This window comes from Adiantum capillus-veneris, chromosome 24, assembly GCF_014529385.1.
Source record: "Adiantum capillus-veneris isolate H3 chromosome 24, ASM1452938v2, whole genome shotgun sequence".
Lineage (NCBI taxonomy): Eukaryota > Viridiplantae > Streptophyta > Polypodiopsida > Polypodiales > Pteridaceae > Adiantum > Adiantum capillus-veneris.
This window is the reverse complement of record NC_140954.1, coordinates 26,593,947-26,613,165: the sequence shown is the minus strand read 5'-3', so window position 1 is coordinate 26,613,165 and position 19,219 is coordinate 26,593,947.

The window sequence follows — 19,219 nt, the reverse complement described above, 5'->3', positions numbered from 1 at the left end:
TTGACTCAAATATCATATCATGCCATTGGCGTGGCCGACAACCTACCGCCTACCCCTGATCAGAATACATGGATATTGGAAGCACAACCCTCTCCACATGCTACAAGGTCAGGTAAAAGATCATATAAATCTAATGATGAGTCAACTGATAGCTCGTCGGAATGACACAGCAACGAGAGCTCTTACAACGAAGAAAAGAGAGCTCGAAGAGAAGAGATGAAAAGGAAATCCGTGACCGCACACCAAGGAGAGCCAGCTCAAAAACAAGCGTGCTTTGAAAGAGAGAAACAAGCATACCAGCGTAGTAGGCAAGCACAAGGGAAGGATCCAAAAAATAGGTTCCTGCAGGACTGAAAGGACCTCAAACAAAGCATCATACGAGAAAAGAGGCGGATGATCCAACAGAGCATTTAGAAAGAATGTACCAAGAGGCTAAAGCTCTAAAGTTGAAGGAGCTAGAAGAAGCTGCAAAGAAAGTCAAGGAAGCGGAAGACCAAAGGCAAGACGAGGAAACGGCTAGCCAAGACCAAAGTCATGGATCTCCCCGACCCATGTCACCGCATACAGAACAACAAGACCATCCCATGCCTAGCCCACCACCATCACCTACAGGCAAAGACACCAATGAAGAAGAAGAGCCTGAGAAAGAGAAAGATTCTGAGTCCACCCAACGAACAAAATATGCACAAGAGGCTGACCAACCCGATGGACAAAAATAAAAAGAAGCCGACGGGAATAGGAGAAGGCAGCAAAAGATACGCAAAAGCCAGAAGAGGAAAAGACAAGTGGATCTCACCAAGAGACTGATAAAGAAGCAGATGTGAGAAAAGAGTCTACCACTACATATGAGACAGAACCTGAGCCAAAAGAGGAAGAAAGGCCGGCACCTGAAGAGACAGCACGGGTTGAGACAACACCCTCTACTTCTACTCAGCCAGAAACTGCCGAGGTATCAAAGCCTCAGGATGGCCAAGAAGAAGATCGACCATCTACCTCCACACAAGAACCACCAGCAATTACGATGCAGCAAGAAGCAACACATGAGGCTGCAGGTAGGCACATCTCAGCTGGCATGACAGGAGGAGTGGCAGTCAAACAACGATGTAATAGTCCAAGTAAATGAATCTGCACGTCAGATGCAGGAAATGATGGAGAGACTCCGTTCGGCAGCTTTAAACCGCAGCACAAAGGCCAAGGAACTTGAAATGGTGATCGACGCTCTCCAAGGAGAGCTAGAAGACAGGATGACTATCATCACTGATCTTAAAAGGCAGGTGCAAGAGCTGAAGGCAGAAGCAGAACAACATCAGTTGGCTAGAGATAAACAACAAAAAGAAATGGAGGAGCTAGGTGATCTACTCACTAAACTGTCTGATGCCTACAAAGAAAAAGATGAGCAGCTGACAGAAGTTACAAATGAACTTCTTAAGACATCTCTATCAGCTCAAAAAATTCAGGTGCAATTAGATATTTCCAATGCTTCTCTGCAGTATTCTGAACAGAGGATCAATGATTAGGCCATTTTCTTATGGAAAATCAGAGAAAATCCATTCGTGGCCTCGATCAAAAGAACTGACAAAGTGTATAAGAAACTTGAAAAGAAAAACAAAGACCTAGAATTGGAATTAAAACTAGAACAATCAGAGCGCAGGGACTTGGCATAGATGTGGGTTCATAGAGAGGAGGAGCTTCTAAAGGAGATAGCAGAACTCAAGCGGATAAATCAAATCCTCAGAGATGGAAAACCAGACATGCAAGAAGAGGCAGGCACTTCAGGGCTGCCACAGATAGACATACCCTCGGTCTTGTTTGCTAAGTTTGAGACACAGTCAACGGCAGAGCCGAGTGGTAATGAAGATTTTCATATTAACATCACAGACGAAGACACAGTGCCAATGGTCTAGCTGTAAAAAGCTGAAGAAGAGGCACTGAAGAAGAAGATCACCCTACAGGTGGATGAGTAGTGGAAAGCCACTGTGGATTGGGAGTTGAGAGTTTTATACTCTGCCAACGTCACTCAACTCACTCCCAATCAGATCAATGCTCAATGGCACCAAAAATCCCTGCCGTACCCTCTCATCAAAGTAGAACTATTACAGGTGAAAGAAAGGTTGTATAAGGATATGCAAGAAGATGGCGCAGATAAAGACCACCCAAAGTCAAGGTTAAGCTGGTTGAACAAGAATCCGAGGTACCTGATTCTGTTCACAAGAGCACCTATAGCCCTTCAAAGAGATCCAACCATCTGTCCTGTACCCAGAGTAATGACATGGCAAGCGCATGAAGCACTCCAAAAGAAGAGGCCAACTTGGCTCAACTTCCCCAGGCTGCCAACTCCAGAGAGAGGCCAAGCGATCGAGGAATACATGGTGAAAACCCTAACGAGCGCCATGTATTTCTTCAAGATTCTGCCAGATCTCTCTTGTGCCATTTTATGTAAGATCTGCAAAATGCTGCTCACATGTATACAAGTTTTTATTGAGCCTGAGGAAACAGGAGCCCCATGGCTATCATTCTTGGAAGGAAAAAAAAGCCTTATGCTACGATCTGAGTGGGCAACCTTCAGAAGATGTCCTTTATGGATTCTATGTCAGATGCATGTTCTTGCCTGTAAGGTCTCCGACCCCGAGCTAAAAGAACACCATTGTACCATGAAACAATCATAATGAAAAAAGTTACTATTTTTAGTAGTTTTTCAAATTCTCTCAGTTCTCTGATGTTTAGAATTTTATAAAGCTTCCAAAAGTGAATTAAAATATTTTTTGTGAAAAATTTCCAAACATAGTAAGTTTTTGGTCACCCGACCCGTCTAGTTTTGACCGTCTCGAAAAACTGCGCCCGTACCCCGAATTTGAAAAAAATGCATTTTCAGACTTGGGGGGCTGCTAAATATGGCAGGTACTCGGTCCAGTACGCCTTAGTTACAGCTTAGTATAGCAATTTGCGGCATTAAATTCCGACTCGTATGGGCCGTTTTAGCCTAAAACCAATTTTTCCTAAAGTTGTGCGGGGAGGTACCGGGGCTCGAGGCTGTGTGGGAACAGGTTCCAGGCCACTCAAAGCCAGCTTTAGCAGCTAGGGGGCACCCTCTTGTCTTGTGGGATTTGTGGGAGAGTTTCCAAACTTGAGAGTGAGTGTGAGAGCCTAACTGGACACTTGGTAGGCAAGAAACTAGACTTGCCATGCATGATGTGAGAGCTCACTCAGATGCTTATAGCAGCTAAGTTCGATTTTCAGCTTAGAGAAGACTATTTAAGAGTGTGCTTACACACACACACGCACACACACACACACACACACACACCCAGTACACACACACACACACACACACACACACACCTACACACACCTTGGGGAGGTGCTGCCGGCACACACACAGTTTTTGAAGGAAAAGCAAGGAGGGAGGTGTTGCCGAAATTCTCATCTTGAGGATTCATTTCGATCATAAAATCAAGAGGATTCTCAGCCCCTAACCACGGTAATCATGGTTTAATTCCTGCTCTTCTTAATTCTCTTCATTATTCTCCAAATTCCTCGTCTACTATGCTTAATTCTAGCTATAATTCTCAATAGATGCTCTCTAAATTCACATAGCTATATTCCATTACATAATCATCATCTAATTAGCTAATTTATGCAGCCATTCATCATTCTTAATCAATGATTAATACATGATTAGAAGAGAATTCTCTCTCTAGGAAGCATAGTAATTAATTGACAAGCCGGTAATAATGTAGATTTGATGAAATTCATTCTTTTACCACACAATATTGGTGTAACTAAGATAGATTCAATTTTCTCATACATTAAGATGTGATTAAAGAAAAAATTAATCCATCATTAAGCCACTAAGAAGAGGATTTCTCTCACCTTTGCATGCGGTAATTCTACATCTTTCTAATTGCACTAGAAAAGTGATCGAGCTTGCTTAATTCATCTCTCTTGTAATTTGATTAGTAAAATTTTGAAATTCTTAATCATCTAAGCCAAGTGATAAACTTTAGAGCCGGTTCCCATAGGAGAAATAAAGTATTATCCATGAAATTATTATGTCTCACAGGAAAAATCTAACCCTCTTGCATAAGGAGGATTGTTCAATGATTCTAATCTGCCATTCGGATTGTTATGATGCTCTCGAACCTTAGCTCTTTTCTTCAAGTTTATCATTAAAAGTAGTGAGTGTAAAATGGCCCCGGTTAAGAGAACTCGCTTCGGTGGTGCCCACAACCGCGAGGCGGGAACAAGCAATTTGAATGGAAAACGAAAAGCTCCCATGGACGAACAAGCACCGGCCATCTCACGAGCCATTGACGAAGAAATGGAAGAGGTAGGTCACAATTTTATTCAAGTTGTTTAATTTAACATTGCATACGATTAGCTAGGAATGAATATACCCCTAAACATGTTGGAGAAATCCGATGGAAACCTCGGCATTTGAATTCAATTGTATATTAAAGTTTAAGTAGGAAAGAATGGTTGATGGATATATACTGTTTGCAATAGGAAAGAATGTCTGCTAGGGAAAATTTAGCTCGGCATGTTCATTCTATTTCCAATGTTGAATTAGTCCTGAACCCCCTCCTGATCATCACAGGGGGTAGAGTTCCTGGTTGAGGGCTCTTGAATCCACAACTACTGGTTAAGCGTTGGATACCCACGTCTGTTGGTTAAGCGTTGGAGACCCACGTCTACTGGTTAAGCGGTGGGAATGTCCATGTCGTGCTTTCTATGCGGTGGACATGCCTAGTTGTATGGGCAGCTAGGCGACAACGGGAGGAGTAAACTCTCGTTGGAGGGTGAATGTTGTACCTCTAGAACTTTGAAATTTTAATGAATAAGTTTGAGTAGAATTTTTACTAGAGTATTGTCTTGGTGCCGCTTTGCAATACTGATTGAAGGGCTGTCTTAATGAACCTTGTGAATCGGAATATAATCAAGGAACTTATATGTTAAACAACCATTGTGGTAGTAATTAGTACACACAAGGAAGTGTGAGTGTGGGGGTGGAAAGTGGGGGCTTGGATCAGGTTGCCGATGCCTATGAGAAGGGTGGTCCTGATTGGTCGGGAACTCTCTGCCCCATAGTGTTTAAATCGATACTAGTAATACTCATTTCCCCTAGAGTAGCGAAGTCTCAAGTGTACGTGCCTCTGAAACATGGGAAAAAAGGCACTCGAGGTTTCTCTCCTCGTGGAAGGTGGGTCTTAGGATCGCTAGATAGGTTAAGTACGCTTCCCCTACGAGGTGGAGCTAGATATCATTGCTAGTAGGCTCGAACTCGACTCACTTTGTGATGAGAGATCATCTGCTAGTAGCTAAACTTTGAACCACTTTGTTTGCTTCCGCTATAGATCTAGTGGCCACCAGGTTCACCATCAGATCCGTCGTTTGATACGGCGGGGTGGGGACCTCACACCTGGTATCAGAGCTATAGATTTACGAACTGGAAAATGATGTTGTTTGATTTATTTTTTTTTTTTAAAGGGATAGTAGGATAGCTCGTACTTAAAGCTTGAGCATGATGTTTCCCAGAATAATGACATTGGATTTGTCTAGTGGATTGTCTCCTGAGTGATGTTGAAGAGTTTTACTCGTTGAGCTTGTTGGGATTCAGTGGGTTCCACATGATGTTTTTGTTTTTAGAAGTCGTTGGTGCAACTAGTACTGCGGGCAGGTAGCCTATTGATGCACATAAAGTTAAAAGTATGGATCAAGCTCTCGAGTAAAGTTTTTACCATTATTTATCGGACAATTTTGGATGTATTCAATGGAATTTAAACTAATGGTGGAATGGTTGCCTATTGATGCACATAAAGTTATAAGTATGGATCAAGCTCTCGAGTAAATTTTTAACCATTATTTATCGGACAATTTTGGATGTATTCAATGGAATTTAAACTAATGGTGGAATGGTTAAATCCTTTGTGATAGATGTACAGATTAAGTAGGCTGGTTAAGCCCAAAAGTTAAATTTCTTCTTGACTATGGAAAAGCCTAGGTTCATTTGAGAAGAGTGCTATAGTAATGAGTTTTATACCATTGGATAGGTACCGTCTACTGCGCTATATACCGCCGTTCAAGAGAAAAAGCTTCTCCTTAAGCAAGCTCAGCCTCCAATCTTTAAGGGCGAGGGGGCAAATGTGGAGAGAGATGCGGAAGTGTGGATGGAAACAATGGACGATTACTTCGAAGCTGCGGGAACCCAACCCATGAATCAGACCATGCTTGCGATGTTCCGCTTGTCTGGCGATGCCAAGATATGGTGGAAGCAACATTTCAGGGATTTGGATATTAAGGGATCTTCCCAATCCTGGGAAGACATCAAAGCTACAATAATGGGACGTTATTTACCACCTGCCTATAAAACCTTGAAGATGAATGAGTTCTCTTCACTTCGGCAGGCAGCTGACTTCATCTGTCAAAGAGTATTATGCAAAGTTTGTCACTCTTTGGAGAGATTCTCCTAAGATGGCTTTGGAACAACAGGTAGCAAGGTTCTGCCAAGGGTTAATCGATCCTTTGAATACTCGGTTGGAAGCTCTCAGGCCAACAACTCTACAGGATGCCTTGCTAAGGGCCAAACCGTTAGCTAAAGAGATTCAGAGGACTACCCAAGATAGTCAATACTATTTGTCAAAGAGGGCCAGGACAGACAACTGGAGTAACAGACCAATTAACCCTGCATACGACCATCGTCCTGTAGTAGCTACTACGAGTTTCCCAATATAAAATGTTTTGAGTGCTAGGAAAATGGACAATACAAAAGCCGATGTCCAAAAATGATTTCGCAAACATCCGATGCTAATAATGTACCTCTGAACGTCAATGGGCGAGGTCAACCAAACGAAAGAGGAGGCTGAGGAAGAGGGAACATAGGACAAGGAAGTGGAGCTTTCGCTAATGCCGCAGTGAGACAACCAATTGTGGGTGAGGAAGCTGATGAGAGAACAAATCTGTATGTTGCAACTACTAATCCTAGTGAGCAATAATTCAAGCATCAGGATCTCATCAAAGTGGAGCAGAATAAGACGCAGAAAGCTAAAGACTATTATCAAAGGATGTCTTTACTTTAGATAAAGGATATATGTACCTAAGTAGTTAGCATAGAGTTTATCCAGATGAATTCTTGAGATGATGACATCTCAAATTTTTCACGTTGGGGAGGATGTAAGGTCTCCGACCCCGAGCTAAAAGAACACCATTGTACCATGAAACAATCATAATAGAAAAAGTTACTATTTTTAGTAGTTTTTCAAATTATGTCAGTGCCCTGATGTTTAGAATGTTATAAAGATTCCAAAAGTGAATTAAAATAATTTTTGTGAAAAATTTCCAAACATAGTAAGTTTTTGGTCACCCGACCCATCTAGTTTTGACCGTCTCGAAAAACTGCACCCGTACCCCGAATTTGAAAAAAATGCAATTTCGGACCCGGGGGGCTGCTAAATATGGCAGGTACTCGGACCAATACGCCTTAGATAGAGCTTAGTATAGCGATTTACGGCATTAAATTCCGCCTCGTATGGGCCATTTTAGCCTAAAACCAATTTTTCCTAAAGTTGTGCTAGCGGGGCTCAAGGCTGTGTGGGAACAGGTTCCAGGCCACTCAGAGCTAGCTTTAGCAACTAGGGGGCGCCCTCTTCTCTTGTGGGAGTTGTGGGAGAGTTTTCAACCTTGAGAGTGAGTGTGAGAGCCAGTTAGACTAGCTAACTGGACACTTGGTAGGCAGGAAACTAAACTTGCCATGCATGATGTGAGAGCTCACTCAGATGCTTATAGCAGCTAAGTTCTATTTTCAGCTTGGAGGAGCCTATTTAAGAGTGTGCTTACACACACACACACACACACACACACACACAGTACACACACACACACACCTTGGGGAGGTGCTGTCGGCACACACACAGTGTTTGAAGGAGAAGCAAGGAGGGAGGTGTTGCCGAAATTCTCATCTTGAGGATTCATTTGCATCAGAAAATCAAGAGGATTCTCAGCCCCTAATCACAGTAGTCATGGTTTAATTCCTGCTCTTCTTAATTCTCTTCATTATTCTCCAAATTCCTCGTCTACTATGCTTAATTCTAGCTATAATTCTCAATAGTTTCTCTCTTAATTTACATAGCTATATTACATTACATAATCATCATCTAATTAGATAATTTATGCAGCCATTCATCATTCTTAATCAATGATTTATACATGATTACAAGAGAATTCTCTCTCTAGGCAGCATAGTAATTAATTGACAAGCCGGTAATGATGTAGATTTGATGAAATTCATTCTTTTACCACACAATATTGGTGTAACTAAGATAGATTCAATTTTTGCATACATTAAGATGTGATTAAGGAAAAAATTAATCCATCATTATGCCACTAAGAAGAGGATTTTCTCTCACCCTTGCATGCGGTAATTCTGCATCTTTCTAATTGCACTAGGAAAGTGATCGAGCTTGCTTAATTCATCTCTCTTGTAATTTGATTACTAAAATTCTGAAATTCCTAATCATCTAAGCCAAGTGATTAACTTTAGAGCCGGTTCCCATAAGAGAAGTAAAGTATTATCCATGAAATTACTATGTCTCACAGGAAAAATCTAACCCTCTTGCATAAGGAGGATTTTTCAATGATTCTAATCTGCCATTCGGATTGTTATGATGCTCTCGAACCTTAGATCTTTTCTTCAAGTTTATCATTTAAAGTAGTGAGTGTAAAATGGCCCCGGTTAAGATAACTCGCTTCGGTGGTGTCTACAACCGCGAGGCGGGAACGAGCAATGTGAATGGAAAAGGAAAAGCTCCCATGGACGAACAAGCACCGGCCATCTCACGGGCCATTGATGAAGAAATGAAAGAGGTAGGTCACAATTTTATTCAAGTTGTTTAATTTAACATTGCATACGATTAGCTAGGAATGTATATACCCCTAACGTTGCATACCATTAGCTAGGAATGAATATACCCCTAAACATGTTGGAGAAATCCGACGGAAACCTCGGCATTTGAATTCAATTGTATATTAAAGTTTAAGTAGGAAAGACTGGTTGATGGATATACTGTTTGCAATAGGAAAGAATATCTGCTAGGGAAAATTTAGCTCGGCATGTTCATTCTATTTCCAATGTTGAATTAGTCATGAACCCCCTCCTAATCATCACTGAGGGCAGAGTTCCTAGTTAAGGGCTCTTGAATCCACGACTGCTAGTGAAGCGGTGGATACCCATGTCTGTTGGTTAAGCGGTGGGGACCCACGTCTGCTGGTTAAGCGGTGGGAATGTCCATGTCGTGCTTTCTATGCGGTGGACATACCTAGTTGTATGGGAAGCTAAGCGACAACGAGAGGAGTAAACTCTTGCTGGAGGGGGGATGTTGTACCTCCAGAACATTGGAATTTTAATGAATAAATTTGAGTAGAATTTTTACTAGAGTACTGTCTTGGTGCCGCTTTGCAATACTGATTGAAGGGCTGTCTTAACGAACCTTGTGAATCGGAATCTAATCAAGGAACTTATATGTTGAACAACCACTGTGGTAGTAATTAGGACACACAAGGAAGTGTGAGTGTGGGGGTAGAAAGTGGGGGCTTGGATTAGGTTGCCGATGCCTATGAGAAGGGTGGTCCCGATTGTTCGAGAACTCTCTATCCCCACAGTGTTTAAATCGATACTAGTAATACTCACTGCCCCTAGAGCAGCGAAGTCTCAAATGTACGTTCCTCTGAAACATGGGAAAAAAGGCACTCGAGGTTTTCTCTCCTCTTGAAAGGTGGGTCTTAGGATCACTAGATAGGTTAAGTACGCTTCCCCTTCGACGTGGAGCTAGATATCATTGCTAGTAGGCTTGAACTCGACTCACTTTGTGATGAGAGATCGTCCCCTAGCTAAACCATGAACCACTTTGTTTGCGTCCGCTATAGATCTAGTGGCCACCAGGTTCACCATGAGATCCGCCGTTTGATACGGTGGGGTGGGGACCTCACATTGCCATCGAATAATATGTTGGCCTTTGAAGAAGCTTTCTACACTGGATTCTTCACCTGGTGAATGAAGATATTTGCGTCGGTGATCAACCTAACATCGAGGTTTGTAGGCTACTCAGCGGTGGAGCTGAAGAATCAAGTAACAATGCAATTTCTGCAAGTGCCCAACAAAGAACGAAGAATCAGATACCAGAAGGCACTGGACACGTTTAAAGACTGCCTCACCAGCCGTCAACGCGAAGACTATTTCAATCCATAAAGCCGTGTCAAGGGACAACACAGGAGAGGAGGGGAGGAATGTTAGCAGCAAGCTAACACGGACACCATTTTTTGGAGTTCTCTTTGTAAAACATTTATTATTTTGATGAACTCAAGAATATTGTAACTCCTACTTTCTCGAATAAACTCTGTAATTAATGAGTCGGGGCTACAAGCTTTCAGATTGTATCAGCCAGTCATCACCTAGCTTTGGTAGAACTCTAGATTATTAGTTTTGACCACCCAAAAACCTTGGCTAAGGTATAAAAGCCAATTTTTGTAAGTTTTTGACATGTTTTGGATAAGAAATACACATCATGAGCTAACGACGCTCACTTCTCTCCTTCTCGCGCTTCCTACTCCCTCTCCGGTTGTCACATTGAGGTTGCGTTTGTTGCATTGCAACCGCAGGTAAGAGCTCTACGCATTGACGTAAGCCATTCACAGTATTTCGTAGCTTTTGGTGTCGCTGGCCCGCGGCCTAATTTCATCATAACTAGAAATTTATACTTTTAAATCAAAAACTAACCATAGCGGGGTATTGGGGCATCATTGCTAAGCATTTAGATGCATTCAGGGTTGAAAATCACTAGGTCAAAAATCCACTAGTGTTAATAGTCGCGATTTTGGAACTTGACCTAAAGTGGAGTTTGAGACCATAGGCATGTGTGCTTAGGTCTTATAAGCTTGTCCTAGAAGTTTTGTTACATTTGGATGTCATTTGATGCTGTAATGGATGTGATTTGCTTTCCAATGAGCGATTGGCTTTTGGTGATTTCAGTCACTTGAGTGTAGCTTGAGTTGTTAGTTGTTATCTGAGAGATTGCCAACCTCTTGTAGCCTCTATGCACTAGTCGAGTCAGCTTTGTCCCATGGTTTGACAAATTAATCGTGATTCTCGCTAATATTGCAATAAGATAGGATGTTGAGGTTAGACATGTGTCCCACAGCATGATTTAAAGATTTATTCCAATGTCTTGGAGAAGGTTGAAGGTACCATACTAGATGATCAACTCAATGAGCCAGTGTTGAAAGTTTACAAGTCATACTCGAGCATACAGACCATAAACGTATTCTAGAAACAATTGACACTATGATAGAGAAGAGTGTACTACAACATAACAAGTAGGTTCAATCAGTAGATGAGGGCATACTTGATGTCATATAAGAGGAGCCATCCAATGTAGACATGGTTGAAGTCAAACAGGATATCTGTGAGTGTAGAGATAGGGCAAGCTATTGAGGATGTTTGAAAGCATGTATACAAAGTCCATGAGCTATTCCAAGATGGAATTCAAAACCAAGATAAAGAGGGTTTGAATTGTGAGGGTACTCTAGATGCAGTACAATGTTTACAAGAGGTTGACATACAATTCATAAAATTTTTGGATAAAGATGAATGTAAGTTAGCACATGCCAAGTTTCTACATATGTCGTTTGATACGCGAGGATATGATATGATATATGTGATTTGGAAGATTATCTTGCTACCTTTTGATCTAGGTGGAATCCAATGCCAAGATAAGATCCCTAAAAGATACGATAATTGGTCAAATATTGGGTTGATTTTGGGGATGTTGAAAGTTTATGCAGGGCTGCTTGAGGTGGATTCCTTTATTGGAAGCTCCCTTGTGTTGATATGTTTGTCAAGTGTGGTCATGGTCGGCAAGCATTCCATATTTTCAATAAAATGCCTATGAGGGGCTTCTCTTCAAATTCTGTAACCTTTACATTTTTTTTGGGAGTGTTTGGCAGCATAAAATCTTTAGAGAAAGGTGAAGAAATACATATCCAAACTGAGAGATTGGACTTGCCAGAGAAGTATAATTCCCTCATAGACATGTATGCAAAGTGTAATGCCCTTGAGGAAGCTTGAAGAGTGTTGGCAATCTTTCGTTTCAAAATGTGGTCTTGTCGACTACAGTTATTGTTTCAAAGTGTGGTCTTCGTCGACTACACTTATTGCAGGATATGATGAATACAATCATGATAAAAAAGCCTAAAGCTGCTTTGAAAGGACACAAGTGAATGATTTGCGCTCAAAAGCCTAAAGCTGCTTTGAAAGGACACAAGTGAATGATCGACGGGTGATCTACTATGATTTCCCAAACCAAAATCCTCAAAGACAACAGAGATATTGAGATAAACGCAGCAACAACCGAAACAAGCACAATGAGGACTCAGTACCTCTATTAAGAGACAAAACACAACATTTAAGGTTAGTAGAAGCGACGGACTTCCTCAAGGACGGGATATCAAAGAGATACATGAAACTTGACTCAACCAAAAAAAAAAAAACAAACAAACAAACAAAAACCAAAAAAAGAGAGCAATTCCGAGAAATCGACAAAGTTGTCCAAAATGGAGTGCAAAATCAAATACAATGAACTGAAACGAGCCTTGAAGGAAGTTTGGACAACAGAAATGGAAACTGACAAGGAATCGAATGATGATCAATTTGATGCACCTTCCCACTATAAGGAGTATACCATTCAAGATAGGAAAATCATGGTGCAGAAACCCAAACAAGATCCCAAGGAACCAGGAACTTCATACGATGGGCGTGAAAAAGCCAAACGCATCAACTTAGCAGAACCAAGCGAGGAGCCTAAACAGGCATACATTGCCACTGGCCTTACTGACAAGGAAGAGCAACTTCTAGTCGATACGCTCAGATGATACAAAGATTACTTTGCATGGTCATATAAAGATCTAAAGGGGATAGATCTTGAGATCTGTCAGCACACTATACCCCTTAAGAGTGATGCCAAACCACGCAGACAACGTCCTTACACAGACAATGAAACTTTTGCCAAGAAAATTAAGGAAGAGATAGACAAACTGAAGGACTCCGAGTTTATCTATGAGATTGAACACACTATTTGGGTGTCCCCTCTTGTGGTGGTACCCAAAAAGAATGGCAAACTACATGTCTGTGTAAACCTCAAACAGGTAAATGCAGCCACAATCAGGGATAACTATCCACTGCCAATAATAGATCATGTTATTGAGAGGGTAGCAGGGAAAGAGGCCTATAGTTTCTTGGATGGGTTCTCAGGCTACAACCAGTTGACAAAGCGCTCCCACTATAAGAGAGCTTTTGTGACAGAGTGGGGGGTATTTGCCTACAGGGTAATGCCTTTCTACCTTACCAATGCCCCTACCACATTTCAAAGACTAATGAGCCACGCATTCAAAGAATATCTCAGCCAATTTCTAGAGATTTTCATGGATGATCTTTATGTCCATTCTCATCGAAGAAGTGACCACATCACTCATCTAGGAAAAGTCTTTGAAAAGTGCAGAACGTATTGTATTTGCTTAAACCCGGAAAAATGCGTCTTCATGGTAAGACAAGGTAAAATTTTGGGCCACATTGTGTCCGAAAATTGAATTTCAACTGATCAAGAGAAGGTACAAATAATTGCTGCACTACCGAGACCAACGACGATGAAAGAAGTGCAAGCATTTATGGGGCATTGCGGGTACTACAGGCTTTCATATATATGTGTGTTGTAATAGCTAAGCTGTTATACGCCCTCATTGTTAAGTTTGAATGGACGAAGGAATGTGAGCAGGTTTTCCAAAAATTGAAGCAGCAATTAATTTCTGATCCAATTTTGCAAGCCCCTAACTGGAGCAAAATCTTTCATGTTCATGTGGATGCATTAGCCTATGCCATCGGGTGCATATTAGCCCAACCAGAAGATAAGAAAATGGATTTTTCCATTTGCTACTCTAGTCAGCAGCTAAACAACGCAGAGAAAAATTATACCACTACGGAAAGAGATGGTTTGGGGATGATTTATGCTGTCAAAAAATTTATACACTACCTTCTATCAAACAAATTTGTTTTCTTTGTGGATCACCAAGCACTGCTATATCTAGTAAACAAACCTTGCAACATTGAAAGAATTGTTTGCTAGTTTATACTCTTGCTTGAGTTTGACCACGGTAGTTGTAAAAAAGGGGACCACACTCACAACAGCAGATCATCTTTCACGACTATTTCATGGGAAAGCACCTGAGGGTGTCGATGATGATCTTCCTGATTCATATCTGTTTAACATCGAAATGGTGCTGAGATGGAGCGAAGAGGTCATTTCTCTACTCACAATCGGCTCATTACAGATAGAAAAACAACCATCAATTATCCATCAAACACAAAATCTCCATCTTTTGTGTTAGCAGCAAGCTAACGCGGACACCATTTTTCGGAATTCTCCTTGTAAAACAATTATTATTTTGATAAAACGAGAATATTGTAACTCCTATTTTCTTGGTAAACTTTGTAATTAATGAGACAGGGCTGGTAGAACTCCAGATTATTAGTTTTGACCACCCAAAAACCTTGGCTAAGGTATAAAAGCAATTTTTGGTAAGTTTTTTATAAGTTTTTGAATAAGAAATACACAGCGTGAGCTAACGACGCTCACTTCTCTCCTTCTCACGCTTCCTACTCCCACTCCTATTGTCACATTGCGATTGTGTTTGTTGCATTGCAACCGCAGGTAAGAGCTCTACGCATTGAAGTAAGCCATTCACAGTATTTCGTAGCTTTTGGCATCGCCGCTAATTTCATCATAATTAGGAATTTACACTTTTAAATCAAAAACTAAGCATAGGCGGGGTATTGGGACATCATTGCTAAGCATTTAGATGCATTCTGGGTCAAAAACGACTAGGTCAAAAATCCAGTGTTGTTAATAATCGTGATTTTGGAACTTGACCTAAAGTGGGATTTGAGGCCATAGACATGTGTGCTTAGGTCTTATAAACTTGTCCTAGTAGTTTCGTTACGTTTGGATGTCATTTGATGTTGTAACGGATGTGATTTGCTTGTTGATGAGCGATTGGCTTTTGGTGATTTCAGTCACTTGAGTGTAGCTTGAGTTAGATGCGAGTTGCTAGCTATTTTCCGACAGATTGACAACCTCTTGTAGCCTCTATGCACTAGTCGAGTCAGCTTCGTCCCATGGTTTGACAAATTAATCGTGATTCTTGCTAATATTGTAATAAGATAGGATGGTGAGGTTAGACATGCGCCCCACATTTGGCGTCGTTGTCGGGGATCGAAGAGACCTAAACTAGGGAAAAACACGAGCGCCTTATGTAGTTGGCCTTTAACTTCCTCTAGGTTCACCTAAAGTAAAACTATCTTTTAGAAAACGCATAGCTTAAGATTGTCGTCTTTTACTGTGTAGAGGTAGCTTGGAAGTAATCGTACTTGCTGAGTACCTTTAGGACTGTAGGACTATAGATTTAGATTAGGATTTGAAGAATGATTGGTAGACGAGACAAGTCTTCAGATCGAGACTCTGAAAAACATAAAAAACACAAGAAAACAAGTGTTTGTGGACACTTTTCACAACCCCATTGCATGAGAATATAGGAGTAGGGTAAGTAGGATCCGAGGTGGATTTCAGAACATTGCTCACTCCAAACGAACCATCTGTGAGTTGTTTATGTAAAGTTGCAGAATTTTAGGTCTACGGCTAGAAATAGCTTGAAAAGACTCGAATTCACTCAATCCGACTGGAGAGTAAGCCTAAGAGTTGTCCGAACCAGTGGGTAAGCTCAAAGACACTTCGAGGTAAAAATTTCAAGAAGTTGACTAAAACTCAGATTATTTACTTTTTCTTGACATTTTAGGCCAAATTAAGTTTTCACTTGATTTATAGGCTTGAAAAACATCATAAAAAGACTGTCTTTGAGAAAATTGCAAAAAAGTACTCATTTCAAGCCTAAAGTTAATAATCACTATTATTAACTTTCTGCTCTAAATTGACCAAGGTTCATACCATTGACTCATTGCATGTGTACAAACAACTCCTGTAAAGGCCCAAAAGATTTCGATCACTAAACTGACAAAAAACAGGGTAAAAACTAAAGTTTGTACTTACTTTTTGAATCTTGAGTATAAATTTAGAAAAAAATTGTCCAAACTTGTTGAAATTTGATTGATAGGCTTATGTTGATGTGATAAACATGTGTATATGCTCAGTTGACCAAAAATTTGCAAAAATTTATCGGAAGTGAATAATCGTAATTATTTACATTTATGTTGATGTGATAAACATGTGTATATGCTCAGTTGACCAAAAATTTGCAAAAATTTATCAGAAGTAAATAATCACAATTATTTACATCTGCCCTATTTTTTAACTTTTTTGACCAAGTTTGCATACCACTAGCTTCACCATGTTGTAACAAGCCCACAAATCAATTTGGTAAGATTTAGACCACTGGAGTGAAATTGGTGACTAAAATTGCAAAGTTAGTATGCGGACGGATAATTGATGACCATTTGATCAAAAATTGCCCAAACTTGATGCAAATTGGCTAGTGACCTTAACTTAAGGTGCTTAACAGATCTGTGTCAAAGTTGGGACAAAAATTTGTAAAAAAATTGTGAGAAGTAAATAATCGCGATTATTTACATCTGCTTCAAAACTTGATGATTTTGCAAATTTGAGTATACCACAAGGTCAAGCACATCAAGTAGACCTCACAAATCAATTTGGTGAAATTTGGATCCCAAAAGTGAGACTTAAGCCAGATTCTCAAAATCAGAGTCTGCGGATACCAAATAGTTGATAAACTTGATCAAAATTGGTCCAAACTTGTCAAAATTTTCCGAGAGAGTCTAACAAGTTGTATACTTGCCAAACCTATCAAAAAAGTGCAAAAATTTGACAAAAAGTAAATAATCACGATTATTTACTTCTACTATCCAGAGATATCATTTTGGACTTTTGAACTAATACAGTGATAGACCAACATATTATAAGGCCACGGGGCAATTTCGGATTCAATCGGATCAAAATTGGTACATATACACTCAGTTTTACAGGTTGCAAATTAGACCTTTGATTTTGCTAAAGCCGAATCTGAAACTCAAAATTTTGACTCCCATAGCACAATTTGAAGTGATACACAGAGACCAATTACGAGAGTTCTCCAGAGCTCTACTGTCTTTATAGAAGGATAGCTAACTTGAGTACTCTATCTAGGGCTTCATAAGTCTATATGAACCTTACATTTGGTCGTGTACTAGGAAATCACGACATACTCAGGGAAACCAACAGTAGAGTATCTACCGAAGAAAGCGTGAATCAAGGCAATTCCTTGCACACAATTTCTGAAGAAGTCTCACACTTTTTCAGATTCAACATCCGAAATGTCTTCTTGTTACTCGACTCACTCGAAAACCGGAATGACAGTGCGCTATAAGCACATACTATCTTTTTACAAGACTAACCATCATTGATGACCATGGTATTGAGTTCGAAGAAGAGGCTAGGACAAAGAAACAAGGAAAAATGTACATGGATCGAAACAAAACTCAATATTTACAGGTCGAAAACCCTGACGTGATAGACAAATGGGGGCTAGAAGTAAACACTATAATCCCTGATATGTCAGGAAAAGAAGGACCAACAACTTTGGAATTTGAGGGATATGATCAAGTAGACTTGAAGCCTTTGAAACGGCTTAGTACGGATAATCCTAGGATCGGAGTCTATTGTTGGGAAGATAGAAACATAAAATATCTTTTGTGGAATTCTCATGCCAGACCAGGACAATTAACGGCCATGAAGATCATCTATATCTTCAAGATCAAAGATAAGGGATCTGCAGATCTACCAACTTACTTGTTTAAGGATTGTTATAACAATAACTTTGTTATGATGACTCCTGAGGAGGTAGAACAAAAAATACCAAGGGTATTCCATACGGGATTGGATATTAGGGCAAGGACCACAAACAATTTCAAGGGATGAACACCGTGAGAGATCATCTGAGAGTAATATGAAGAAACCAGAAACCACCTCATCACATAGAAAACCAGGTGACACTAAGGTCAATCCAGGGCTATATGAGTCACCTTTTCCAACAGATTGGTTTGAAGGACTCGGAACAGGACCACCTTTCAGAAGACCTGGAGTTGAACCAAATAGCGTGTCAGACCAACTGATTTTTAAAAATGGGTCAGAAAATACAGTGGATCAAGGGATCCATATGACCACTTAGCAAGATTTAAGCAAGTGCTAAGAGCAGAGCGTATAATTGATTTCCATACTCAATTCGAGATGTTTGGAATGACATTAGAAGGAAAAGATTTGACATGGTTCCAAAACATTCCATCAAGATTAATCATGGACTTGAACACATCAGCTCAAGGATTTGTAGCTGCTTGTTCCAAAACGGGGATTAAACATAATACGGTAGCGCAGATCTACAACTTTAAACAGAAACATGGTGAGTGTGTTAGGGATTGTGCAACTTAATTGAAGCAATACATTGCCAGATGCCCAGGCATGGAGATACCTACAGATAAACGACTTGTGTCTTTGTTTCAAGAGGGACTGCTAAACAAAGAACTTCATGCTATACTCTATAGTAAAAAGCATACAACCTTAGAAGTGTGTGTGTCTGATGCTATTGACTTAGGAGACAATTGCGAGATCTTCAATGAAGAAGATGTCCCTAAGGATAACCAAAATGAGAAAACAACATCCACAAAACCAGCACAAGTGGGAACGGCTGTTGCGGCACCACTCTCAGTCATAGAAGATATGCTAAAAAGGATGAATGACATGATGAACAATATGCAAAAAGCACCTATGAGAGGACCAGGACAAGGGATACCTCCATAGGGACAACCAATTAGGCCACAAAAATGGTGTGCAATCAAGGGTAAATTTACCAACCATGAGACCCACGAGTGCTACTTCAAACCAAAGTATGATGGGAATGTTCAGTACGTGCCCATGAGGCCCCAGGGACAACCCATGTAAAAATATGAGCCTAATATGGCCCAAGCTCAAAGACCACCAATGGGTATGGAAAGACCTCAACCTGTGTTGGGACAACAACCTCCGTATCCAAGACATAATGCAGTTCCTGTAAAGTACATGCACTCCGAAGGAGTCACAGATGAACAAGCATTAGTGCCTGCTACACCCTATGAAGAGCCTAT